This window comes from Antedon mediterranea, chromosome 4 (assembly GCF_964355755.1).
Source record: "Antedon mediterranea chromosome 4, ecAntMedi1.1, whole genome shotgun sequence".
Classification (NCBI taxonomy): Eukaryota; Metazoa; Echinodermata; class Crinoidea; order Comatulida; family Antedonidae; genus Antedon; species Antedon mediterranea.
In genome coordinates, this window is record NC_092673.1 from 14,980,295 (window position 1) to 15,005,354 (window position 25,060).

A 25,060-nucleotide genomic window follows, 5' to 3' on the forward strand; every position below is an offset into this window, starting at 1 on the left:
TTATTACCGGTACTGTTACATTTTTTTGCTGAGATTTTTAACTAATGTATATATTTCATTGTAATAATACTGGTTACAATATGAACAGTAAAAAAATAGCTACTGGATTCGTGTAATTGTATAGATGGGGAACTAGCTCAGATGGTAGAGCGCTCGCTTTGCATGTGAGAGGTACCGGGATCAATGCCGGGGTTCTCCAATAATGTTGGTTAAAGTTTATTACCGGTACTGTTACATTTTTTTGATGAGATTTTTAACTACTAAATATATTTTATCGCAACAATACTGGTGACAATATGAACAGTAAAAAAATAGCTACTGGATTCGTGTAAGTGTATAGATGGGGAACTAGCTCAGATGGTAGAGCGCTCGCTTAGCATGTGAGAGGTACCGGGATCAACGCCCGGGTTCTCCAATAATGTTGGCTAAAGTTTATTTCCGGTACTGTAAAATTTTTTGAGATTTTAAACTACTGTATATATTTTATCGCATCAATACTGGTGACAATAATGAAGATTAATAAAATATCTACTGGTTTCGTGCAATTGTATATATTGGGAAGTAGCTCAGATGGTAGAGCGCTCGCTTCGCATTTGAGAGGTACCGGGATAAATGCCCGGGTTCTCCAATAATGTTGGTTAAAGTTTATTACCGGTACTGTTACATTTTTTTGATGAGATTTTTAACTACTATATATATTTTATCGCAACAATACTGGTGACAATATGAAGATTAATAAAATATCTACTGGTTTCGTGCAAATGTAACTATGGGGAACTAGCTCAGATGGTAGAGCGCTCGTTTCGCATGTGAGAGGTACCGGGATCAATGCCCGGGTTCTCCAATAATGTTGGTTAAAGTTTATTACCGGTACTGTTACATTTTTTTGATGAGATTTTTAACTAATGTATTTATTTCATCGTAATAATACTGGTGACAATATGAACAGTAACAAAATAGCTACAGGATTCGTGTAATTGTATAGATGGGGAACTAGCTCAGATGGTAGAGCGCTCGCTTCGCATGTGAGAGGTACCGGGATCAACGCCCGGGTTCTCCAATATGTTGGTTAAAGTTGATTATCGGTACCGTTACATTTTTTTGATGAGATTTTTAAATAATGTATATATTTCATCGTAATAATACTGGTGACAATATGAACAGTAACAAAATAGCTACTGGATTCGTGTAATTGTATAGATGGGGAACTAGCTCAGATGGTAGAGCGCTCGCTTAGCATGTGAGAGGTACCGGGATCAATGCCCGGGTTCTCCAATAATGTTGGTTATAGTTTATTACAGGTATTGTTACATTTTTTTGCTGAGATTTTTAACTAATGTATATATTTCATTGTAATAATACTAGTTACAATATGAACAGTAACAAAATAGCTACTGGATTCGTGTAATTGTATAGATGGGGAACTAGCTCAGATGGTAGAGCGCTCGCTTTGCATGTGAGAGGTACCGGGATCAATGCCGGGGTTCTCCAATAATGTTGGTTAAAGTTTATTACCGGTACTGTTACATTTTTTTGATGAGATTTTTAACTACTAAATATATTTTATCGCAACAATACTGGTGACAATATGAACAGTAACAAAATAGCTACTGGATTCGTGTAATTGTATAGATGGGGAACTAGCTCAGATGGTAGAGCGCTCGCTTAGCATGTGAGATGTACCGGGTTCTCCAATAATGTTGGTTAAAGTTTATTTCCGGTACTGTCAAATTTTTTGAGATTTTAAACTACTGTATATATTTTATCGCATCAATACTGGTGACAATATGAAGATTAATAAAATATCTACTGGTTTCGTGCAATTGTATATATGGGGAACTAGCTCAGATGGTAGAGCGCTCGCTTTGCATGTGAGAGGTACCGGGATCAATGCCCGGATTCTCCAATAATGTTGGTTAAAGTTTATTACCGGTATTGTTACATTTTTTTGCTGAGATTTTTAACTAATGTATATATTTCATTGTAATAATACTGGTTACAATATGAACAGTAACAAAATAGCTACTGGATTCGTGTAATTGTATAGATGGGGAACTAGCTCAGATGGTAGAGCGCTCGCTTTGCATGTGAGAGGTACCGGGATCAATGCCGGGGTTCTCCAATAATGTTGGTTAAAGTTTATTACCGGTACTGTTACATTTTTTGATGTGATTTTTAACTACTAAATATATTTTATCGCAACAATACTGGTGACAATATGAACAGTAACAAAATAGCTACTGGATTCGTGTAATAGTATAGATGGGGAACTAGCTCAGATGGTAGAGCGCTCGCTTAGCATGTGAGAGGTACCGGGATCAATGCCCGGGTTCTCCAATAATGTTGGTTAAAGTTTATTTCCGGTACTGTAAAATTTTTTGAGATTTTAAACTACTGTATATATTTTATCGCATCAATACTGGTGACAATAATCAAGATTAATAAAATATCTACTGGTTTCGTGCAATTGTATATATTGGGAAGTAGCTCAGATGGTAGAGCACTCGCTTCGCATTTGAGAGGTGCCGGAATAAATGCCAGGGTTCTCCAGTAATGTTGGTTAAAGTTTATTATCGTTACCGTTACATTTTTTTTGATGAGATTTTTAACTAATGTATTTATTTCATCGTAATAATACTGGTGACAATATGAACAGTAACAAAATAGCTACTGGATTCGTGTAATTGTATAGATGGGGAACTAGCTCAGATGGTAGAGCGCTCGCTTTGCATGTGAGAGGTACCGGGATCAATGCCCGGGTTCTCCAATAATGTTGGTTAAAGTTTATTTTCGGTAATGTTACATTTTTGCCTGAGATGTTTAACTACTATATATATTTTATCGCAACAATACTGGTGAAAATATGAACAGTAATAAAATAGTTACTGGTTTCTTGTAATTCTACATACGGGGAACTAGCTCAGACGGTAGAGCGTTCGCTTAGCATATGAGAGGTACCGTGATCATGAATGCCCGGGTTCTCCAATAACGTTGGTTAAAGTTTATTTCCGTTACTGTTACATTTTTTGAGATTTTTAACTACTGTATATATTTCATCGCAACAATACTGGTGACAATATGAACAATAACAAAATAGCTACTGGATTCGTGTAATTGTATAGACGGGGAACTAGCTCAGATGGTAGAGCGCTCGCTTTGCATGTGAGAGGTACCGGGATCAATGCCCGGGTTCTCCAATAATGTTGGTTAGAGTTTATTTTCGGTAATGTTACATTTTTGCCTGAGATTTTTAACTACTATATATATTTTATCGCAACAATACTGGTGAAAATATGAACAGTAATAATAGTTACTGGTTTCTTGTAATTCTACATACGGGGAACTAGCTCAGACGGTAGAGCGTTCGCTTAGCATATGAGAGGTACCGTGATCATGAATGCCCGGGTTCTCCAATAACGTTGGTTAAAGTTTATTTCCGTTACTGTTACATTTTTTGAGATTTTTAACTACTGTATATATTTCATCGCAACAATACTGGTGACAATATGAACAGTAACAAAATAGCTACTGGATTCGTGTAATTGTATAGATGGGGAACTAGCTCAGATGGTAGAGCGCTCGCTTCGCATGTGAGAGGTACCGGGATCAATGCCCGGGTTCTCCAATATGTTGGTTAAAGTTTATTATCGGTACCGTTACATTTTTTTGATGAGATTTTTAAATAATGTATATATTTCATCGTAATAATACTGGTGACAATATGAACAGTAACAAAATAGCTACTGGATTCGTGTAATTGTATAGATGGGGAACTAGCTCAGATGGTAGAGCGCTCGCTTAGCATTTGAGAGGTACCGGGATCAATGCCCGGGTTCTCCAATAATGTTGGTTAAAGTTTATTACTGGTATTGTTTCATTTTTTTGCTGAGATTTTTAACTAATGTATATATTTCATTGTAATAATACTAGTTATAATATGAACAGTAACAAAATAGCTACTGGATTCGTGTAATTGTATAGATGGGGAACTAGCTCAGATGGTAGAGCGCTCGCTTTGCATGTGAGAGGTACCGGGATCAATGCCGGGGTTCTCCAATAATGTTGGTTAAAGTTTATTACCGGTACTGTTACATTTTTTTGATGAGATTTTTAACTACTAAATATATTTTATCGCAACAATACTGGTGACAATATGAACAGTAACAAAATAGCTACTGGATTCGTGTAATTGTATAGATGGGGAACTAGCTCAGATGGTAGAGCGCTCGCTTAGCATGTGAGATGTACCGGGTTCTCCAATAATGTTGGTTAAAGTTTATTTCCGGTACTGTCAAATTTTTTGAGATTTTTAACTACTGTATATATTTCATCGCAACAATACTGGTGACAATATGAACAGTAACAAAATAGCTACTGGATTCGTGTAATTGTATAGATGGGGAACTAGCTCAGATGGTAGAGCGCTCGCTTCGCATGTGAGAGGTACCGGGATCAATGCCCGGGTTCTCCAATAAGTTGGTTAAAGTTTATTATCGGTACCGTTACATTTTTTTGATGAGATTTTTAAATAATGTATATATTTCATCGTAATAATACTGGTGACAATATGAACAGTAACAAAATAGCTACTGGATTCGTGTAATTGTATAGATGGGGAACTAGCTCAGATGGTAGAGCGCTCGCTTAGCATTTGAGAGGTACCGGGATCAATGCCCGGGTTCTCCAATAATGTTGGTTAAAGTTTATTACTGGTATTGTTTCATTTTTTTGCTGAGATTTTTAACTAATGTATATATTTCATTGTAATAATACTAGTTATAATATGAACAGTAACAAAATAGCTACTGGATTCGTGTAATTGTATAGATGGGGAACTAGCTCAGATGGTAGAGCGCTCGCTTTGCATGTGAGAGGTACCGGGATCAATGCCGAGGTTCTCCAATAATGTTGGTTAAAGTTTATTACCGGTACTGTTACATTTTTTTGATGAGATTTTTAACTACTAAATATATTTTATCGCAACAATACTGGTGACAATATGAACAGTAACAAAATAGCTACTGGATTCGTGTAATTGTATAGATGGGGAACTAGCTCAGATGGTAGAGCGCTCGCTTAGCATGTGAGAGGTACCGGGAACAATGCCCGGGTTCTCCAATAATGTTGGTTAAAGTTTATTTCCGGTACTGTAAAATCTTTTGAGATTTTAAAATACTGTATATATTTTATCGCATCAATACTGGTGACAATAATGAAGATTAATAAAATATCTACTGGTTTCGTGCAATTGTATATATTGGGAAGTAGCTCAGATGGTAGAGCGCTCCCTTCGCATTTGAGAGGTACCGGGATAAATGCCCGGGTTCTCCAGTAATGTTTGTTAAAGTTTATTATCGTTACCGTTACATTTTTTTGATGAGATTTTTAACTAATGTATTTATTTCATCGTAATAATACTGGTGACAATATGAACAGTAACAAAATAGCTACTGGATTCGTGTAATTGTATAGATGGGGAACTAGCTCAGATGGTAGTGCGCTCGCTTTGCATGTGAGAGGTACCGGGATCAATGCCCGGGTTCTCCAATAATGTTGGTTAAAGTTTATTTTCGGTAATGTTACATTTTTGCCTGAGATTTTTAACTACTATATATATTTTATCGCAACAATACTGGTGAAAATATGAACAGTAATAAAATAGTTACTGGTTTCTTGTAATTCTACATACCCCGGGGAACTAGCTCAGACGGTAGAGCGTTCGCTTAGCATATGAGAGGTACCGTGATCATGAATGCCCGGGTTCTCCAATAACGTTGGTTAAAGTTTATTTCCGTTACTGTTACATTTTTTCAGATTTTTAACTACTGTATATATTTCATCGCAACAATACTGGTGACAATATGAACAGTAACAAAATAGCTACTGGATTCGTGTAATTGTATAGATGGGGAACTAGCTCAGATGGTAGAGCGCTCGCTTTGCATGTGAGAGGTACCGGGATCAATGCCGGGGTTCTCCAATAATGTTGGTTAAAGTTTATTACCGGTACTGTTACATTTTTTTGATGAGATTTTTAACTACTAAATATATTTTATCGCAACAATACTGGTGACAATATGAACAGTAACAAAATAGCTACTGGATTCGTGTAATTGTATAGATGGGGAACTAGCTCAGATGGTAGAGCGCTCGCTTAGCATGTGAGATGTACCGGGTTCTCCAATAATGTTGGTTAAAGTTTATTTCCGGTACTGTCAAATTTTTTGAGATTTTAAACTACTGTATATATTTTATCGCATCAATACTGGTGACAATATGAAGATTAATAAAATATCTACTGGTTTCGTGCAATTGTATATATTGGGAACTAGCTCAGATGGTAGAGCGCTCGCTTTGCATGTGAGAGGTACCGGGATCAATGCCCGGGTTCTCCAATAATGTTGGTTAAAGTTTCTTACCGGTATTGTTACATTTTTTTGCTGAGATTTTTAACTAATGTATATATTTCATTGTAATAATACTGGTTACAATATGAACAGTAACAAAATAGCTACTGGATTCGTGTAATTGTATAGATGGGGAACTAGCTCAGATGGTAGAGCGCTCGCTTTGCATGTGAGAGGTACTGGGATCAATGCCGGGGTTCTCCAATAATGTTGGTTAAAGTTTATTACCGGTACTGTTACATTTTTTGATGTGATTTTTAACTACTAAATATATTTTATCGCAACAATACTGGTGAAAATATGAACATTAATAAAATAGTTACTGGTTTCTTGTAATTCTACATACGGGGAACTAGCTCAGACGGTAGAGCGTTCGCTTAGCATATGAGAGGTACCGTGATCATGAATGCCCGGGTTCTCCAATAACGTTGGTTAAAGTTTATTTCCGTTACTGTTACATTTTTTCAGATTTTTAACTACTGTATATATTTCATCGCAACAATACTGGTGACAATATGAACAGTAACAAAATAGCTACTGGATTCGTGTAATTGTATAGATGGGGAACTAGCTCAGATGGTAGAGCGCTCGCTTTGCATGTGAGAGGTACCGGGATCAATGCCGGGGTTCTCCAATAATGTTGGTTAAAGTTTATTACCGGTACTGTTACATTTTTTGATGAGATTTTTAACTACTAAATATATTTTATCGCAACAATACTGGTGACAATATGAACAGTAACAAAATAGCTACTGGATTCGTGTAATTGTATAGATGGGGAACTAGCTCAGATGGTAGAGCGCTCGCTTAGCATGTGAGATGTACCGGGTTCTCCAATAATGTTGGTTAAAGTTTATTTCCGGTACTGTCAAATTTTTTGAGATTTTAAACTACTGTATATATTTTATCGCATCAATACTGGTGACAATATGAAGATTAATAAAATATCTACTGGTTTCGTGCAATTGTATATATGGGGAACTAGCTCAGATGGTAGAGCGCTCGCTTTGCATGTGAGAGGTACCGGGATCAATGCCCGGGTTCTCCAATAATGTTGGTTAAAGTTTATTACCGGTATTGTTACATTTTTTTGCTGAGATTTTTAACTAATGTATATATTTCATTGTAATAATACTGGTTACAATATGAACAGTAACAAAATAGCTACTGGATTCGTGTAATTGTATAGATGGGGAACTAGCTCAGATGGTAGAGCACTCGCTTTGCATGTGAGAGGTACCGCGATCAATGCCGGGGTTCTCCAATAATGGTGGTTAAAGTTTATTACCGGTACTGTTACATTTTTTGATGTGATTTTTAACTACTAAATATATTTTATCGCAACAATACTGGTGACAATATGAAGAGTAACAAAATAGCTACTGGATTCGTGTAATAGTATAGATGGGGAACTAGCTCAGATGGTAGAGCGCTCGCTTAGCATGTGAGAGGTACCGGGATCAATGCCCGGGTTCTCCAATAATGTTGGTTAAAGTTTATTTCCGGTACTGTAAAATTTTTTGAGATTTTAAACTACTGTATATATTTTATCGCATCAATACTGGTGACAATAATCAAGATTAATAAAATATCTACTGGTTTCGTGCAATTGTATATATTGGGAAGTAGCTCAGATGGTAGAGCGCTCGCTTCGCATTTGAGAGGTGCCGGGATAAATGCCAGGGTTCTCCAGTAATGTTGGTTAAAGTTTATTATCGTTACCGTTACATTTTTTTTGATGAGATTTTTAACTAATGTATTTATTTCATCGTAATAATACTGGTGACAATATGAACAGTAACAAAATAGCTACTGGATTCGTGTAATTGTATAGATGGGGAACTAGCTCAGATGGTAGAGCGCTCGCTTTGCATGTGAGAGGTACCGGGATCAATGCCCGGGTTCTCCAATAATGTTGGTTAAAGTTTATTTTCGGTAATGTTACATTTTTGCCTGAGATTTTTAACTACTATATATATTTTATCGCAACAATACTGGTGAAAATATGAACAGTAATAAAATAGTTACTGGTTTCTTGTAATTCTACATACGGGGAACTAGCTCAGACGGTAGAGCGTTCGCTTAGCATATGAGAGGTACCGTGATCATGAATGCCCGGGTTCTCCAATAACGTTGGTTAAAGTTTATTTCCGTTACTGTTACATTTTTTGAGATTTTTAACTACTGTATATATTTCATCGCAACAATACTGGTGACAATATGAACAATAACAAAATAGCTACTGGATTCGTGTAATTGTATAGACGGGGAACTAGCTCAGAAGGTAGAGCGCTCGCTTTGCATGTGAGAGGCACCGGGATCAATGCCCGGGTTCTCCAATAATGTTGGTTAGAGTTTATTTTCGGTAATGTTACATTTTTGCCTGAGATTTTTAACTACTATATATATTTTATCGCAACAATACTGGTGAAAATATGAACAGTAATAATAGTTACTGGTTTCTTGTAATTCTAAATACGGGGAACTAGCTCAGACGGTAGAGCGTTCGCTTAGCATATGAGAGGTACCGTGATCATGAATGCCCGGGTTCTCCAATAACGTTGGTTAAAGTTTATTTCCGTTACTGTTACATTTTTTGAGATTTTTAACTACTGTATATATTTCATCGCAACAATACTGGTGACAATATGAACAGTAACAAAATAGCTACTGGATTCGTGTAATTGTATAGATGGGGAACTAGCTCAGATGGTAGAGCGCTCGCTTCGCATGTGAGAGGTACCGGGATCAATGCCCGGGTCCTCCAATATGTTGGTTAAAGTTTATTATCGGTACCGTTACATTTTTTTGATGAGATTTTTAAATAATGTATATATTTCATCGTAATAATACTGGTGACAATATGAACAGTAACAAAATAGCTACTGGATTCATGTAATTGTATAGATGGGGAACTAGCTCAGATGGTAGAGCGCTCGCTTAGCATTAGAGAGGTACCGGGATCAATGCCCGGGTTCTCCAATAATGTTGGTTAAAGTTTATTACTGGTATTGTTTCATTTTTTTGCTGAGATTTTTAACTAATGTATATATTTCATTGTAATAATACTAGTTATAATATAAACAGTAACAAAATAGCTACTGGATTCGTGTAATTGTATAGATGGGGAACTAGCTCAGATGGTAGAGCGCTCGCTTTGCATGTGAGAGGTACCGGGATCAATGCCGGGGTTCTCCAATAATGTTGGTTAAAGTTTATTACCGGTACTGTTACATTTTTTTGATGAGATTTTTAACTACTAAATATATTTTATCGCAACAATACTGGTGACAATATGAACAGTAACAAAATAGCTACTGGATTCGTGTAATTGTATAGATGGGGAACTAGCTCAGATGGTAGAGCGCTCGGTTAGCTTGTGTGAGAGGTACCGGGAACAATGCCCGGGTTCTCCAATAATGTTGGTTAAAGTTTATTTCCGGTACTGTAAAATCTTTTGAGATTTTAAAATACTGTATATATTTTATCGCATCAATACTGGTGACAATAATGAAGATTAATAAAATATCTACTGGTTTCGTGCAATTGTATATATTGGGAAGTAGCTCAGATGGTAGAGCGCTCCCTTCGCATTTGAGAGGTACCGGGATAAATGCCCGGGTTCTCCAGTAATGTTTGTTAAAGTTTATTATCGTTACCATTACATTTTTTTGATGAGATGTTTAACTAATGTATATATTTCATCGCAAAAATACTGGTGACAATATGAACAGTAACAAAATAGCTACTGGATTCGTGTAATTGTATAGATGGGGAACTAGCTCAGATGGTAGAGCACTCGCTTCGCATGTGAGAGGTACCGGGATCAATGCTCGGGTTCTCCAATAGGTTGGTTAAAGTTTATTATCGGTACCGTTACATTTTTTTGATGAGATTTTTAAATAATGTATATATTTCATCGCAACAATACTGGTGACAATATGTACAGTAACAAAATAGCTACTGGATTCGTGTAATTGTATAGATGGGGAACTAGCTCAGATGGTAGAGCGCTCGCTTTGCATGTGAGAGGTACCGGGATCAATGCCCGGGTTCTCCAATAATGTTGGTTAGAGTTTATTTTCGGTAATGTTACATTTTTGCCATAGATTTTTAACTACTATATATATTTTATCGCAACAATACTGGTGAAAATATGAATAGTAATAAAATAGTTACTGGTTTCTTGTAATTCTACATACGGGGAACTAGCTCAGACGGTAGAGCGTTCGCTTAGCATATGAGTGGTACCGTGATCATGAATGCCCGGGTTCTCCAATAACGTTGGTTAAAGTTTATTTCCGTTACTGTTACATTTTTTGAGATTTTTAACTACTGTATATATTTCATCGCAACAATACTGGTGACAATATGAACAATAACAAAATAGCTACTGGATTCGTGTAATTGTATAGATGGGGAACTAGCTCAGATGGTAGAGCGCTCGCTTCGCATGTGAGAGGTACCGGGATCAATGCCCGGGTTCTCCAATATGTTGGTTAAAGTTGATTATCGGTACCGTTACATTTTTTTGATGAGATTTTTAAATAATGTATATATTTCATCGTAATAATACTGGTGACAATATGAACAGTAACAAAATAGCTACTGGATTCGTGTAATTGTATAGATGGGGAACTAGCTCAGATGGTAGAGCGCTCGCTTAGCATGTGAGAGGTACCGGGATCAATGCCCGGGTTCTCCAATAATGTTGGTTAAAGTTTATTACCGGTATTGTTACATTTTTTTGCTGAGATTTTTAACTAATGTATATATTTCATTGTAATAATACTAGTTACAATATGAACAGTAACAAAATAGCTACTGGATTCGTGTAATTGTATAGATGGGGAACTAGCTCAGATGGTAGATCGCTCGCTTTGCATGTGAGAGGTACCGGGATCAATGCCGGGGTTCTCCAATAATGTTGGTTAAAGTTTATTACCGGTACTGTTACATTTTTTTGATGAGATTTTTAACTAATAAATATATTTTATCGCAACAATACTGGTGACAATATGAACAGTAACAAAAAAGCTACTGGATTCGTGTAATTGTATAGATGGGAAACTAGCTCAGATGGTAGAGCGCTCGCTTAGCATGTGAGATGTACCGGGTTCTCCAATAATGTTGGTTAAAGTTTATTTCCGGAACTGTCAAATTTTTTGAGATTTTAAACTACTGTATATATTTTATCGCATCAATACTGGTGACAATATGAAGATTAATAAAATATCTACTGGTTTCGTGCAATTGTATATATGGGGAACTAGCTCAGATGGTAGAGCGCTCGCTTTGCATGTGAGAGGTACCGGGATCAATGCCCGGGTTCTCCAATAATGTTGGTTAAAGTTTATTACCGGTATTGTTACATTTTTTTTCTGAGATTTTTAACTAATGTATATATTTCATTGTAATAATACTGGTTACAATATGAACAGTAACAAAATAGCTACTGGATTCTTGTAATTCTACATACGGGGAACTAGCTCAGACGGTAGAGCGTTCGCTTAGCATATGAGAGGTACCGTGATCATGAATGCCCGGGTTCTCCAATAACGTTGGTTAAAGTTTATTTCCGTTACTGTTACATTTTTTCAGATTTTTAACTACTGTATATATTTCATCGCAACAATACTGGTGACAATATGAACAGTAACAAAATAGTTACTGGATTCGTGTAATTGTATAGATGGGGAACTAGCTCAGATGGTAGAGCGCTCGCTTTGCATGTGAGAGGTACCGGGATCAATGCCGGGGTTCTCCAATAATGTTGGTTAAAGTTTATTACCGGTACTGTTACATTTTTTTGATGAGATTTTTAACTACTAAATATATTTTATCGCAACAATACTGGTGACAATATGAACAGTAACAAAATAGCTACTGGATTCGTGTAATTGTATAGATGGGGAACTAGCTCAGATGGTAGAGCGCTCGCTTAGCATGTGAGATGTACCGGGTTCTCCAATAATGTTGGTTAAAGTTTATTTCCGGTACTGTCAAATTTTTTGAGATTTTTAACTACTGTATATATTTCATCGCAACAATACTGGTGACAATATGAACAGTAACAAAATAGCTACTGGATTCGTGTAATTGTATAGATGGGGAACTAGCTCAGATGGTAGAGCGCTCGCTTCGCATGTGAGAGGTACCGGGATCAATGCCCGGGTTCTCCAATAAGTTGGTTAAAGTTTATTATCGGTACCGTTACATTTTTTTGATGAGATTTTTAAATAATGTATATATTTCATCGTAATAATACTGGTGACAATATGAACAGTAACAAAATAGCTACTGGATTCGTGTAATTGTATAGATGGGGAACTAGCTCAGATGGTAGAGCGCTCGCTTAGCATTTGAGAGGTACCGGGATCAATGCCCGGGTTCTCCAATAATGTTGGTTAAAGTTTATTACTGGTATTGTTTCATTTTTTTGCTGAGATTTTTAACTAATGTATATATTTCATTGTAATAATACTAGTTATAATATGAACAGTAACAAAATAGCTACTGGATTCGTGTAATTGTATAGATGGGGAACTAGCTCAGATGGTAGAGCGCTCGCTTTGCATGTGAGAGGTACCGGGATCAATGCCGAGGTTCTCCAATAATGTTGGTTAAAGTTTATTACCGGTACTGTTACATTTTTTTGATGAGATTTTTAACTACTAAATATATTTTATCGCAACAATACTGGTGACAATATGAACAGTAACAAAATAGCTACTGGATTCGTGTAATTGTATAGATGGGGAACTAGCTCAGATGGTAGAGCGCTCGCTTAGCATGTGAGAGGTACCGGGAACAATGCCCGGGTTCTCCAATAATGTTGGTTAAAGTTTATTTCCGGTACTGTAAAATCTTTTGAGATTTTAAAATACTGTATATATTTTATCGCATCAATACTGGTGACAAGAATGAAGATTAATAAAATATCTACTGGTTTCGTGCAATTGTATATATTGGGAAGTAGCTCAGATGGTAGAGCGCTCCCTTCGCATTTGAGAGGTACCGGGATAAATGCCCGGGTTCTCCAGTAATGTTTGTTAAAGTTTATTATCGTTACCGTTAAATTTTTTTGATGAGATTTTTAACTAATGTATTTATTTCATCGTAATAATACTGGTGACAATATGAACAGTAACAAAATAGCTACTGGATTCGTGTAATTGTATAGATGGGGAACTAGCTCAGATGGTAGAGCGCTCGCTTTGCATGTGAGAGGTACCGGGATCAATGCCCGGGTTCTCCAATAATGTTGGTTAAAGTTTATTTTCGGTAATGTTACATTTTTGCCTGAGATTTTTAACTACTATATATATTTTATCGCAACAATACTGGTGAAAATATGAACAGTAATAACATAGTTATTGGTTTCTTGTAATTCTACATACGGGGAACTAGCTCAGACGGTAGAGCGTTCGCTTAGCATATGAGAGGTACCGTGATCATGAATGCCCGGGTTCTCCAATAACGTTGGTTAAAGTTTATTTCCGTTACTGTTACATTTTTTCAGATTTTTAACTACTGTATATATTTCATCGCAACAATACTGGTGACAATATGAACAGTAACAAAATAGCTACTGGATTCGTGTAATTGTATAGATGGGGAACTAGCTCAGATGGTAGAGCGCTCGCTTAGCATGTGAGATGTACCGGGTTCTCCAATAATGTTGGTTAAAGTTTATTTCCGGTACTGTCAAATTTTTTGAGATTTTAAACTACTGTATATATTTTATCGCATCAATACTGGTGACAATATGAAGATTAATAAAATATCTACTGGTTTCGTGCAATTGTATATATGGGGAACTAGCTCAGATGGTAGAGCGCTCGCTTTGCATGTGAGAGGTACCGGGATCAATGCCCGGGTTCTCCAATAATGTTGGTTAAAGTTTATTACCGGTATTGTTACATTTTTTTGCTGAGATTTTTAACTAATGTATATATTTCATTGTAATAATACTGGTTACAATATGAACAGTAACAAAATAGCTACTGGATTCGTGTAATTGTATAGATGGGGAACTAGCTCAGATGGTAGAGCGCTCGCTTTGCATGTGAGAGGTACCGGGATCAATGCCGGGGTTCTCCAATAATGTTGGTTAAAGTTTATTACCGGTACTGTTACATTTTTCGATGTGATTTTTAACAACTAAATATATTTTATCGCAACAATACTGGTGAAAATATGAACAGTAATAAAATAGTTACTGGTTTCTTGTAATTCTACATACGGGGAACTAGCTCAGACGGTAGAGCGTTCGCTTAGCATATGAGAGGTACCGTGATCATGAATGCCCGGGTTCTCCAATAACGTTGGTTAAAGTTTATTTCCGTTACTGTTACATTTTTTCAGATTTTTAACTACTGTATATATTTCATCGCAACAATACTGGTGACAATATGAACAGTAACAAAATAGCTACTGGATTCGTGTAATTGTATAGATGGGGAACTAGCTCAGATGGTAGAGCGCTCGCTTTGCATGTGAGAGGTACCGGGATCAATGCCGGGGTTCTCCAATAATGTTGGTTAAAGTTTATTACCGGTACTGTTACATTTTTTTGATGAGATTTTTAACTACTAAATATATTTTATCGCAACAATACTGGTGACAATATGAACAGTAACAAAATAGCTACTGGATTCGTGTAATTGTATAGATGGGGAACTAGCTCAGATGGTAGAGCGCTCGCTTAGTATGTGAGATGTACCGGGTTCTCCAATAATGTTGGTTAAAGTTTATTTCCGGTACTGTCAAATTTTTTGAGATTTTAAACTACTGTATATATTTTATCGCATCAATACTGGTGACAATATGAAGATTAATAAAATATCTACTGGTTTCGTGCAATTGTATATATGGGGAACTAGCTCAGATGGTAGAGCGCTCGCTTTGCATGTGAGAGGTACCGGGATCAATGCCCGGGTTCTCCAATAATGTTGGTTAAAGTTTATTACCGGTATTGTTACATTTTTTTGCTGAGATTTTTAACTAATGTATATATTTCATTGTAATAATACTGGTTACAATATGAACAGTAACAAAATAGCTACTGGATTCGTGTAATTGTATAGATGGGGAACTAGCTCAGATGGTAGAGCGCTCGCTTTGCATGTGAGAGGTACCGGGATCAATGCCCGGGTTCTCCAATAATGTTGGTTAAAGTTTATTTTCGGTAATGTTACATTTTTGCCTGAGATTTTTAACTACTATATATATTTTATCGCAACAATACTGGTGAAAATATGAACAGTAATAAAATAGTTACTGGTTTCTTGTAATTCTACATACGGGGAACTAGCTCAGACGGTAGAGCGTTCGCTTAGCATATGAGAGGTACCGTGATCATGAATGCCCGGGTTCTCCAATAACGTTGGTTAAAGTTTATTTCCGTTACTGTTACATTTTTTGAGATTTTTAACTACTGTATATATTTCATCGCAACAATACTGGTGACAATATGAACAATAACAAAATAGCTACTGGATTCGTGTAATTGTATAGACGGGGAACTAGCTCAGAAGGTAGAGCGCTCGCTTTGCATGTGAGAGGTACCGGGATCAATGCCCGGGTTCTCCAATAATGTTGGTTAGAGTTTATTTTCGGTAATGTTACATTTTTGCCTGAGATTTTTAACTACTATATATATTTTATCGCAACAATACTGGTGAAAATATGAACAGTAATAATAGTTACTGGTTTCTTGTAATTCTACATACAGGGAACTAGCTCAGACGGTAGAGCGTTCGCTTAGCATGTGAGAGGTACCGTGATCATGAATGCCCGGGTTCTCCAATAACGTTGGTTAAAGTTTATTTCCGTTACTGTTACATTTTTTGAGATTTTTAACTACTGTATATATTTCATCGCAACAATACTGGTGACAATATGAACAGTAACAAAATAGCTACTGGATTCGTGTAATTGTATAGATGGGGAACTAGCTCAGATGGTAGAGCGCTCGCTTCGCATGTGAGAGGTACCGGGATCAATGCCCGGGTTCTCCAATATGTTGGTTAAAGTTTATTATCGGTACCGTTACATTTTTTTGATGAGATTTTTAAATAATGTATATATTTCATCGTAATAATACTGGTGACAATATGAACAGTAACAAAATAGCTACTGGATTCGTGTAATTGTATAGATGGGGAACTAGCTCAGATGGTAGAGCGCTCGCTTAGCATTTGAGAGGTACCGGGATCAATGCCCGGGTTCTCCAATAATGTTGGTTAAAGTTTATTACTGGTATTGTTTCATTTTTTTGCTGAGATTTTTAACTAATGTATATATTTCATTGTAATAATACTAGTTATAATATAAACAGTAACAAAATAGCTACTGGATTCGTGTAATTGTATAGATGGGGAACTAGCTCAGATGGTAGAGCGCTCGCTTTGCATGTGAGAGGTACCGGGATCAATGCCGGGGTTCTCCAATAATGTTGGTTAAAGTTTATTACCGGTACTGTTACATTTTTTTGATGAGATTTTTAACTACTAAATATATTTTATCGCAACAATACTGGTGACAATATGAACAGTAACAAAATAGCTACTGGATTCGTGTAATTGTATAGATGGGGAACTAGCTCAGATGGTAGAGCGCTCGCTTAGCATGTGAGAGGTACCGGGAACAATGCCCGGGTTCTCCAATAATGTTGGTTAAAGTTTATTTCCGGTACTGTAAAATCTTTTGAGATTTTAAAATACTGTATATATTTTATCGCATCAATACTGGTGACAATAATGAAGATTAATAAAATATCTACTGGTTTCGTGCAATTGTATATGTTGGGAAGTAGCTCAGATGGTAGAGCGCTCCCTTCGCATTTGAGAGGTACCGGGATAAATGCCCGGGTTCTCCAGTAATGTTTGTTAAAGTTTATTATCGTTACCGTTACATTTTTTTGATGAGATTTTTAACTAATGTATATATTTCATCGCAAAAATACTGGTGACAATATGAACAGTAACAAAATAGCTACTGGATTCGTGTAATTGTATAGATGGGGAACTAGCTCAGATGGTAGAGCACTCGCTTCGCATGTGAGCGGTACCGGGATCAATGCTCGGGTTCTCCAATATGTTGGTTAAAGTTTATTATCGGTACCGTTACATTTTTTTGATGAGATTTTTAAATAATGTATATATTTCATCGCAACAATACTGGTGACAATATGTACAGTAACAAAATAGCTACTGGATTCGTGTAATTGTATAGATGGGGAACTAGCTCAGATGGTAGAGCGCTCGCTTTGCATGTGAGAGGTACCGGGATCAATGCCCGGGTTCTCCAATAATGTTGGTTAGAGTTTATTTTCGGTAATGTTACATTTTTGCCATAGATTTTTAACTACTATATATATTTTATCGCAACAATACTGGTGAAAATATGAATAGTAATAAAATAGTTACTGGTTTCTTGTAATTCTACATACGGGGAACTAGCTCAGACGGTAGAGCGTTCGCTTAGCATATGAGAGGTACCGTGATCATGAATGCCCGGGTTCTCCAATAACGTTGGTTAAAGTTTATTTCCGTTACTGTTACATTTTTTGAGATTTTTAACTACTGTATATATTTCATCGCAACAATACTGGTGACAATATGAACAGTAACAAAATAGCTACTGGATTCGTGTAATTGTATAGATGGGGAACTAGCTCAGATGGTAGAGCGCTCGCTTCGCATGTGAGAGGTACCGGGATCAATGCCCGGGTTCTCCAATATGTTGGTTAAAGTTGATTATCGGTACCGTTACATTTTTTTGATGAGATTTTTAAATAATGTATATATTTCATCGTAATAATACTGGTGACAATATGAACAGTAACAAAATAGCTACTGGATTCGTGTAATTGTATAGATGGGGAACTAGCTCAGATGGTAGAGCACTCGCTTAGCATGTGAGAGGTACCGGGATCAATGCCCGGGTTCTCCAATAATGTTGGTTAAAGTTTATTACCGGTATTGTTACATTTTTTTGCTGAGATTTTTAACTAATGTATATATTTCATTGTAATAATACTAGTTACAATATGAACAGTAACAAAATAGCTACTGGATTCGTGTAATTGTATAGATGGGGAACTAGCTCAGATGGTAGAGCGCTCGCTTTGCATGTGAGAGGTACCGGGATCAATGCCGGGGTTCTCCAATAATGTTGGTTAAAGTTTATTACCGGTACTGTTACATTTTTTTGATGAGATTTTTAACTACTAAATATATTTTATCGCAACAATACTGGTGACAATATGAACAGTAACAAAAAAGCTACTGGATTCGTGTAATTGTATAGATGGGAAACTAGCTCAGATGGTAGAGCGCTCGCTTAGCATGTGAGATGTAGGCCTACCGGGTTCTCCAATAATGTTGGTTAAAGTTTATTTCCGGTACTGTCAAATTTTTTGAGATTTTAAACTACTGTATATATTTTATCGCATCAATACTGGTGACAATAATCAAGATTAATAAAATATCTACTGGTTTCGTGCAATTGTATATATTGGGAAGTAGCTCAGATGGTAGAGCGCTCGCTTCGCATTTGAGAGGTGCCGGGATAAATGCCAGGGTTCTCCAGTAATGTTGGTTAAAGTTTATTATCGTTTACCGTTACATTTTTTTTGATGAGATTTTTAACTAATGTATTTATTTCATCGTAATAATACTGGTGACAATATGAACAGTAACAAAATAGCTACTGGATTCGTGTAATTGTATAGATGGGGAACTAGCTCAGATGGTAGAGCGCTCGCTTTGCATGTGAGAGGTACCGGGATCAATACCCGGGTTCTCCAATAATGTTGGTTAAAGTTTATTTTCGGTAATGTTACATTTTTGCCTGAGATTTTTAACTACTATATATATTTTATCGCAACAATACTGGTGAAAATATGAACAGTAATAAAATAGTTACTGGTTTCTTGTAATTCTACATACGGGGAACTAGCTCAGACGGTAGAGCGTTCGCTTAGCATATGAGAGGTACCGTGATCATGAATGCCCGGGTTCTCCAATAACGTTGGTTAAAGTTTATTTCCGTTACTGTTACATTTTTTGAGATTTTTAACTACTGTATATATTTCATCGCAACAATACTGGTGACAATATGAACAATAACAAAATAGCTACTGGATTCGTGTAATTGTATAGACGGGGAACTAGCTCAGATGGTAGAGCGCTCGCTTTGCATGTGAGAGGTACCGGGATCAATGCCCGGGTTCTCCAATAATGTTTGTTAGAGTTTATTTTCGGTAATGTTACATTTTTGCCTGAGATTTTTAACTACTATATATATTTTATCGCAACAATACTGGTGAAAATATGAACAGTAATAATAGTTACTGGTTTCTTGTAATTCTACATACGGGGAACTAGCTCAGACGGTAGAGCGTTCGCTTAGCATATGAGAGGTACCGTGATCATGAATGCCCGGGTTCTCCAATAACGTTGGTTAAAGTTTATTTCCGTTACTGTTACATTTTTTGAGATTTTTAACTACTGTATATATTTCATCGCAACAATACTGGTGACAATATGAACAGTAACAAAATAGCTACTGGATTCGTGTAATTGTATAGATGGGGAACTAGCTCAGATGGTAGAGCGCTCGCTTCGCATGTGAGAGGTACCGGGATCAATGCCCGGGTTCTCCAATATGTTGGTTAAAGTTTATTATCGGTACTGTTACATTTTTGCCTGAGATTTTAAAATACTGTATATATTTTATCGCATCAATACTGGTGACAATAATGAAGATTAATAAAATATCTACTGGTTTCGTGCAATTGTATATATTGGGAAGTAGCTCAGATGGTAGAGCGCTCCCTTCGCATTTGAGAGGTACCGGGATAAATGCCCGGGTTCTCCAGTAATGTTTTTTAAAGTTTATTATCGTTACCGTTACATTTTTTTGATGAGATTTTTAACTAATGTATTTATTTCATCGTAATAATACTGGTGACAATATGAACAGTAACAAAATAGCTACTGGATTCGTGTAATTGTAAAGATGGGGAACTAGCTCAGATGGTAGAGTGCTCGCTTTGCATGTGAGAGGTACCGGGATCAATGCCCGGGTTCTCCAATAATGTTGGTTAAAGTTTATTTTCGGTAATGTTACATTTTTGCCTGAGATTTTTAACTACTATATATATTTTATCGCAACAATACTGGTGAAAATATGAACAGTAATAAAATAGTTACTGGTTTCTTGTAATTCTACATTCGGGGAACTAGCTCAGACGGTAGAGCGTTCGCTTAGCATATGAGAGGTACCGTGATCATGAATGCCCGGGTTCTCCAATAACGTTGGTTAAAGTTTATTTCCGTTACTGTTACATTTTTTCAGATTTTTAACTACTGTATATATTTCATCGCAACAATACTGGTGACAATATGAACAGTAACAAAATAGCTACTGGATTCGTGTAATTGTATAGATGGGGAACTAGCTCAGATGGTAGAGCGCTCGCTTTGCATGTGAGAGGTACCGGGATCAATGCCGGGGTTCTCCAATAATGTTGGTTAAAGTTTATTACCGCTACTGTTACATTTTTTTGATGAGATTTTTAACTACTAAATATATTTTATCGCAACAATACTGGTGACAATATGAACAGTAACAAAATAGCTACTGGATTCGTGTAATTGTATAGATGGGGAACTAGCTCAGATGGTAGAGCGCTCGCTTAGCATGTGAGATGTACCGGGTTCTCCAATAATGTTGGTTAAAGTTTATTTCCGGTACTGTCAAATTTTTTGAGATTTTAAACTACTGTATATATTTTATCGCATCAATACTGGTGACAATATGAAGATTAATAAAATATCTACTGGTTTCGTGCAATTGTATATATGGGGAACTAGCTCAGATGGTAGAGCGCTCGCTTTGCATGTGAGAGGTACCGGGACCAATGCCCGGGTTCTCCAATAATGTTGGTTAAAGTTTATTACCGGTATTGTTACATTTTTTTGCTGAGATTTTTAACTAATGTATATATTTCATTGTAATAATACTGGTTACAATATGAACAGTAACAAAATAGCTACTGGATTCGTGTAATTGTATAGATGGGGAACTAGCTCAGATGGTAGAGCGCTCGCTTTGCATGTGAGAGGTACCGGGATCAATGCCGGGGTTCTCCAATAATGTTGGTTAAAGTTTATTACCGGTACTGTTACATTTTTTGATGTGATTTTTAACTACTAAATATATTTTATCGCAACAATACTGGTGACAATATGAACAGTAACAAAATAGCTACTGGATTCGTGTAATAGTATAGATGGGGAACTAGCTCAGATGGTAGAGCGCTCGCTTAGCATGTGAGAGGTACCGGGATCAATGCCCGGGTTCTCCAATAATGTTGGTTAAAGTTTATTTCCGGTACTGTAAAATTTTTTGAGATTTTAAACTACTGTATATATTTTATCGCATCAATACTGGTGACAATAATCAAGATTAATAAAATATCTACTGGTTTCGTGCATTTGTATATATTGGGAAGTAGCTCAGATGGTAGAGCGCTCGCTTCGCATTTGAGAGGTGCCGGGATAAATGCCCGGGTTCTCCAGTAATGTTGGTTAAAGTTTATTATCGTTACCGTTACATTTTTTTTGATGAGATTTTTAACTAATGTATTTATTTCATCGTAATAATACTGGTGACAATATGAACAGTAACAAAATAGCTACTGGATTCGTGTAATTGTATAGATGGGGAACTAGCTCAGATGGTAGAGCGCTCGCTTTGCATGTGAGAGGTACCGGGATCAATGCCCGGGTTCTCCAATAATGTTGGTTAAAGTTTATTTTCGGTAATGTTACATTTTTGCCTGAGATTTTTAACTACTATATATATTTTATCGCAACAATACTGGTGAAAATATGAACAGTAATAAAATAGTTACTGGTTTCTTGTAATTCTACATACGGGGAACTAGCTCAGACGGTAGAGCGTTCGCTTAGCATATGAGAGGTACCGTGATCATGAATGCCCGGGTTCTCCAATGACGTTGGTTAAAGTTTATTTCCGTTACTGTTACATTTTTTGAGATTTTTAACTACTGTATATATTTCATCGCAACAATACTGGTGACAATATGAACAATAACAAAATAGCTACTGGATTCGTGTAATTGTATAGACGGGGAACTAGCTCAGATGGTAGAGCGCTCGCTTTGCATGTGAGAGGTTCCGGGATCAATGCCCGGGTTCTCCAATAATGTTGGTTAGAGTTTATTTTCGGTAATGTTACATTTTTGCCTGAGATTTTTAACTACTATATATATTTTATCGCAACAATACTGGTGAAAATATGAACAGTAATAATAGTTACTGGTTTCTTGTAATTCTACATACGGGGAACTAGCTCAGACGGTAGAGCGTTCGCTTAGCATATTAGAAGTACCGTGATCATGAATGCCCGGGTTCTCCAATAACGTTGGTTAAAGTTTATTTCCGTTACTGTTACATTTTTTGAGATTTTTAACTACTGTATATATTTCATCGCAACAATACTGGTGACAATATGAACAGTAACAAAATAGCTACTGGATTCGTGTAATTGTATAGATGGGGGACTAGCTCAGATGGTAGAGCGCTCGCTTCGCATGTGAGAGGTACCGGGATCAATGCCCGGGTTCTCCAATATGTTGGTTAAAGTTTATTATCGGTACCGTTACATTTTTTTGATGAGATTTTTAAATAATGTATATATTTCATCGTAATAATACTGGTGACAATATGAACAGTAACAAAATAGCTACTGGATTCGTGTAATTGTATAGATGGGGAACTAGCTCAGATGGTAGAGCGCTCGCTTAGCATTTGAGAGGTACCGGGATCAATGCCCGGGTTCTCCAATAATGTTGGTTAAAGTTTATTACTGGTATTGTTTCATTTTTTTGCTGAGATTTTTAACTAATGTATATATTTCATTGTAATAATACTAGTTATAATATGAACAGTAACAAAATAGCTACTGGATTCGTGTAATTGTATAGATGGGGAACTAGCTCAGATGGTAGAGCGCTCGCTTTGCATGTGAGAGGTACCGGGATCAATGCCGGGGTTCTCCAATAATGTTGGTTAAAGTTTATTACCGGTACTGTTACATTTTTTTGATGAGATTTTTAACTACTAAATATATTTTATCGCAACAATACTGGTGACAATATGAACAGTAACAAAATAGCTACTGGATTCGTGTAATTGTATAGATGGGAAACTAGCTCAGATGGTAGAGCGCTCACTTAGCATGTGAGAGGTACCGGGAACAATGCCCGGGTTCTCCAATAATGTTGGTTAAAGTTTATTTCCGGTACTGTAAAATCTTTTGAGATTTTAAAATACTGTATATATTTTATCGCATCAATACTGGTGACAATAATGAAGATTAATAAAATATCTACTGGTTTCGTGCAATTGTATATATTGGGAAGTAGCTCAGATGGTAGAGCGCTCCCTTCGCATTTGAGAGGTACCGGGATAAATGCCCGGGTTCTCCAGTAATGTTTGTTAAAGTTTATTATCGTTACCGTTACATTTTTTTGATGAGATTTTTAACTAATGTATTTTTGTCATCGTAATAATACTGGTGACAATATGAACAGTAACAAAATAGCTACTGGATTCGTGTAATTGTATAGATGGGGAACTAGCTCAGATGGTAGAGCGCTCGCTTTGCATGTGAGAGGTACCGGGATCAATGCCCGGGTTCTCCAATAATGTTGGTTAAAGTTTATTTTCGGTAATGTTACATTTTTGCCTGAGATTTTTAACTACTATATATATTTTATCGCAACAATACTGGTGAAAATATGAACAGTAATAAAATAGTTACTGGTTTCTTGTAATTCTACATACGGGGAACTAGCTCAGACGGTAGAGCGTTCGCTTAGCATATGAGAGGTACCGTGATCATGAATGCCCGGGTTCTCCAATAACGTTGGTTAAAGTTTATTTCCGTTACTGTTACATTTTTTCAGATTTTTAACTACTGTATATATTTCATCGCAACAATACTGGTGACAATATGAAGAGTAACAAAATAGCTACTGGATTCGTGTAATTGTATAGATGGGGAACTAGCTCAGATGCTAGAGCGCTCGCTTCGCATGTGAGAGGTACCGGGATCGATGCCCGGGTTCTCCAATATGTTGGTTAAAGTTTATTATCGGTACCGTTACATTTTTTTGATGAGATTTTTAAATAATGTATATATTTCATCGTAATAATACTGGTGACAATATGAATAGTAACAAAATAGCTACTGGATTCGAGTAATTGTATAGATGGGGAACTAGCTCAGATGGTAGAGCGCTCGCTGAGCATGTGAGAGGTACCGGGATCAATGCCCGGGTTCTCCAATAATGTTGGTTAAAGTTTATTTTCGGTACTGTCAAATTTTTTTAGATTTTAAACTACTGTATATATTTTATCGCATCAATACTGGTGACAATATGAAGATTAATAAAATATCTACTGGTTTCGTGCAATTGTATATATTGGGAACTAGCTCAGATGGTAGAGCGCTCACTTCGCATTTGAGAGGTACCGGGATAAATGCCCGGCTTCTCCAATAATGTTGGTTAAAGTTTATTATCGTTACCGTTACATTTTTTTGATGAGATT

The 25,060-nt window shown here is 36.5% G+C and overlaps 28 non-coding genes across 28 annotated transcripts; all 28 read left to right on the forward strand.

The window, feature by feature from the left end:
• Positions 1–1,202: 1,202 nt before the first annotated feature.
• Trnaa-agc (transfer RNA alanine (anticodon AGC)) lies at positions 1,203–1,275 on the forward strand. Its single transcript has one exon. It is a non-coding gene; the product is annotated as a tRNA-Ala (tRNA).
• A 989-nt stretch (positions 1,276–2,264) lies between these two features.
• Positions 2,265–2,337, forward strand: Trnaa-agc (transfer RNA alanine (anticodon AGC)). The gene has a single exon. It is a non-coding gene; the product is annotated as a tRNA-Ala (tRNA).
• A 357-nt stretch (positions 2,338–2,694) lies between these two features.
• Trnaa-ugc (transfer RNA alanine (anticodon UGC)) lies at positions 2,695–2,767 on the forward strand. Its single transcript has one exon. It is a non-coding gene; the product is annotated as a tRNA-Ala (tRNA).
• A 357-nt stretch (positions 2,768–3,124) lies between these two features.
• Trnaa-ugc (transfer RNA alanine (anticodon UGC)) lies at positions 3,125–3,197 on the forward strand. Its single transcript has one exon. It is a non-coding gene; the product is annotated as a tRNA-Ala (tRNA).
• Positions 3,198–3,552: 355 nt separating this feature from the next.
• Positions 3,553–3,625, forward strand: Trnaa-cgc (transfer RNA alanine (anticodon CGC)). Its single transcript has one exon. It is a non-coding gene; the product is annotated as a tRNA-Ala (tRNA).
• A 773-nt stretch (positions 3,626–4,398) lies between these two features.
• Trnaa-cgc (transfer RNA alanine (anticodon CGC)) lies at positions 4,399–4,471 on the forward strand. Its single transcript has one exon. It is a non-coding gene; the product is annotated as a tRNA-Ala (tRNA).
• Positions 4,472–7,382: 2,911 nt separating this feature from the next.
• Positions 7,383–7,455, forward strand: Trnaa-ugc (transfer RNA alanine (anticodon UGC)). Its single transcript has one exon. It is a non-coding gene; the product is annotated as a tRNA-Ala (tRNA).
• Positions 7,456–7,813: 358 nt separating this feature from the next.
• Trnaa-agc (transfer RNA alanine (anticodon AGC)) lies at positions 7,814–7,886 on the forward strand. Its single transcript has one exon. It is a non-coding gene; the product is annotated as a tRNA-Ala (tRNA).
• Positions 7,887–8,243: 357 nt separating this feature from the next.
• Trnaa-ugc (transfer RNA alanine (anticodon UGC)) lies at positions 8,244–8,316 on the forward strand. Its single transcript has one exon. It is a non-coding gene; the product is annotated as a tRNA-Ala (tRNA).
• Positions 8,317–10,394: 2,078 nt separating this feature from the next.
• Trnaa-ugc (transfer RNA alanine (anticodon UGC)) lies at positions 10,395–10,467 on the forward strand. The gene has a single exon. It is a non-coding gene; the product is annotated as a tRNA-Ala (tRNA).
• Positions 10,468–10,824: 357 nt separating this feature from the next.
• Trnaa-cgc (transfer RNA alanine (anticodon CGC)) lies at positions 10,825–10,897 on the forward strand. Its single transcript has one exon. It is a non-coding gene; the product is annotated as a tRNA-Ala (tRNA).
• Positions 10,898–11,039: 142 nt separating this feature from the next.
• Positions 11,040–11,112, forward strand: Trnaa-agc (transfer RNA alanine (anticodon AGC)). The gene has a single exon. It is a non-coding gene; the product is annotated as a tRNA-Ala (tRNA).
• A 558-nt stretch (positions 11,113–11,670) lies between these two features.
• Positions 11,671–11,743, forward strand: Trnaa-ugc (transfer RNA alanine (anticodon UGC)). Its single transcript has one exon. It is a non-coding gene; the product is annotated as a tRNA-Ala (tRNA).
• A 773-nt stretch (positions 11,744–12,516) lies between these two features.
• Positions 12,517–12,589, forward strand: Trnaa-cgc (transfer RNA alanine (anticodon CGC)). Its single transcript has one exon. It is a non-coding gene; the product is annotated as a tRNA-Ala (tRNA).
• Positions 12,590–13,592: 1,003 nt separating this feature from the next.
• Trnaa-ugc (transfer RNA alanine (anticodon UGC)) lies at positions 13,593–13,665 on the forward strand. Its single transcript has one exon. It is a non-coding gene; the product is annotated as a tRNA-Ala (tRNA).
• A 556-nt stretch (positions 13,666–14,221) lies between these two features.
• Trnaa-ugc (transfer RNA alanine (anticodon UGC)) lies at positions 14,222–14,294 on the forward strand. Its single transcript has one exon. It is a non-coding gene; the product is annotated as a tRNA-Ala (tRNA).
• Positions 14,295–15,282: 988 nt separating this feature from the next.
• Trnaa-ugc (transfer RNA alanine (anticodon UGC)) lies at positions 15,283–15,355 on the forward strand. The gene has a single exon. It is a non-coding gene; the product is annotated as a tRNA-Ala (tRNA).
• Positions 15,356–15,498: 143 nt separating this feature from the next.
• Positions 15,499–15,571, forward strand: Trnaa-ugc (transfer RNA alanine (anticodon UGC)). Its single transcript has one exon. It is a non-coding gene; the product is annotated as a tRNA-Ala (tRNA).
• A 785-nt stretch (positions 15,572–16,356) lies between these two features.
• On the forward strand, positions 16,357–16,429 carry Trnaa-cgc (transfer RNA alanine (anticodon CGC)). Its single transcript has one exon. It is a non-coding gene; the product is annotated as a tRNA-Ala (tRNA).
• Positions 16,430–17,647: 1,218 nt separating this feature from the next.
• Positions 17,648–17,720, forward strand: Trnaa-ugc (transfer RNA alanine (anticodon UGC)). The gene has a single exon. It is a non-coding gene; the product is annotated as a tRNA-Ala (tRNA).
• A 357-nt stretch (positions 17,721–18,077) lies between these two features.
• Positions 18,078–18,150, forward strand: Trnaa-cgc (transfer RNA alanine (anticodon CGC)). The gene has a single exon. It is a non-coding gene; the product is annotated as a tRNA-Ala (tRNA).
• A 998-nt stretch (positions 18,151–19,148) lies between these two features.
• Positions 19,149–19,221, forward strand: Trnaa-ugc (transfer RNA alanine (anticodon UGC)). Its single transcript has one exon. It is a non-coding gene; the product is annotated as a tRNA-Ala (tRNA).
• A 357-nt stretch (positions 19,222–19,578) lies between these two features.
• Trnaa-ugc (transfer RNA alanine (anticodon UGC)) lies at positions 19,579–19,651 on the forward strand. The gene has a single exon. It is a non-coding gene; the product is annotated as a tRNA-Ala (tRNA).
• A 355-nt stretch (positions 19,652–20,006) lies between these two features.
• Positions 20,007–20,079, forward strand: Trnaa-cgc (transfer RNA alanine (anticodon CGC)). The gene has a single exon. It is a non-coding gene; the product is annotated as a tRNA-Ala (tRNA).
• Positions 20,080–21,713: 1,634 nt separating this feature from the next.
• Trnaa-agc (transfer RNA alanine (anticodon AGC)) lies at positions 21,714–21,786 on the forward strand. The gene has a single exon. It is a non-coding gene; the product is annotated as a tRNA-Ala (tRNA).
• A 357-nt stretch (positions 21,787–22,143) lies between these two features.
• On the forward strand, positions 22,144–22,216 carry Trnaa-ugc (transfer RNA alanine (anticodon UGC)). Its single transcript has one exon. It is a non-coding gene; the product is annotated as a tRNA-Ala (tRNA).
• Positions 22,217–22,573: 357 nt separating this feature from the next.
• Trnaa-ugc (transfer RNA alanine (anticodon UGC)) lies at positions 22,574–22,646 on the forward strand. The gene has a single exon. It is a non-coding gene; the product is annotated as a tRNA-Ala (tRNA).
• Positions 22,647–24,077: 1,431 nt separating this feature from the next.
• Trnaa-ugc (transfer RNA alanine (anticodon UGC)) lies at positions 24,078–24,150 on the forward strand. Its single transcript has one exon. It is a non-coding gene; the product is annotated as a tRNA-Ala (tRNA).
• The last annotated feature ends 910 nt before the right edge of the window (positions 24,151–25,060 follow it).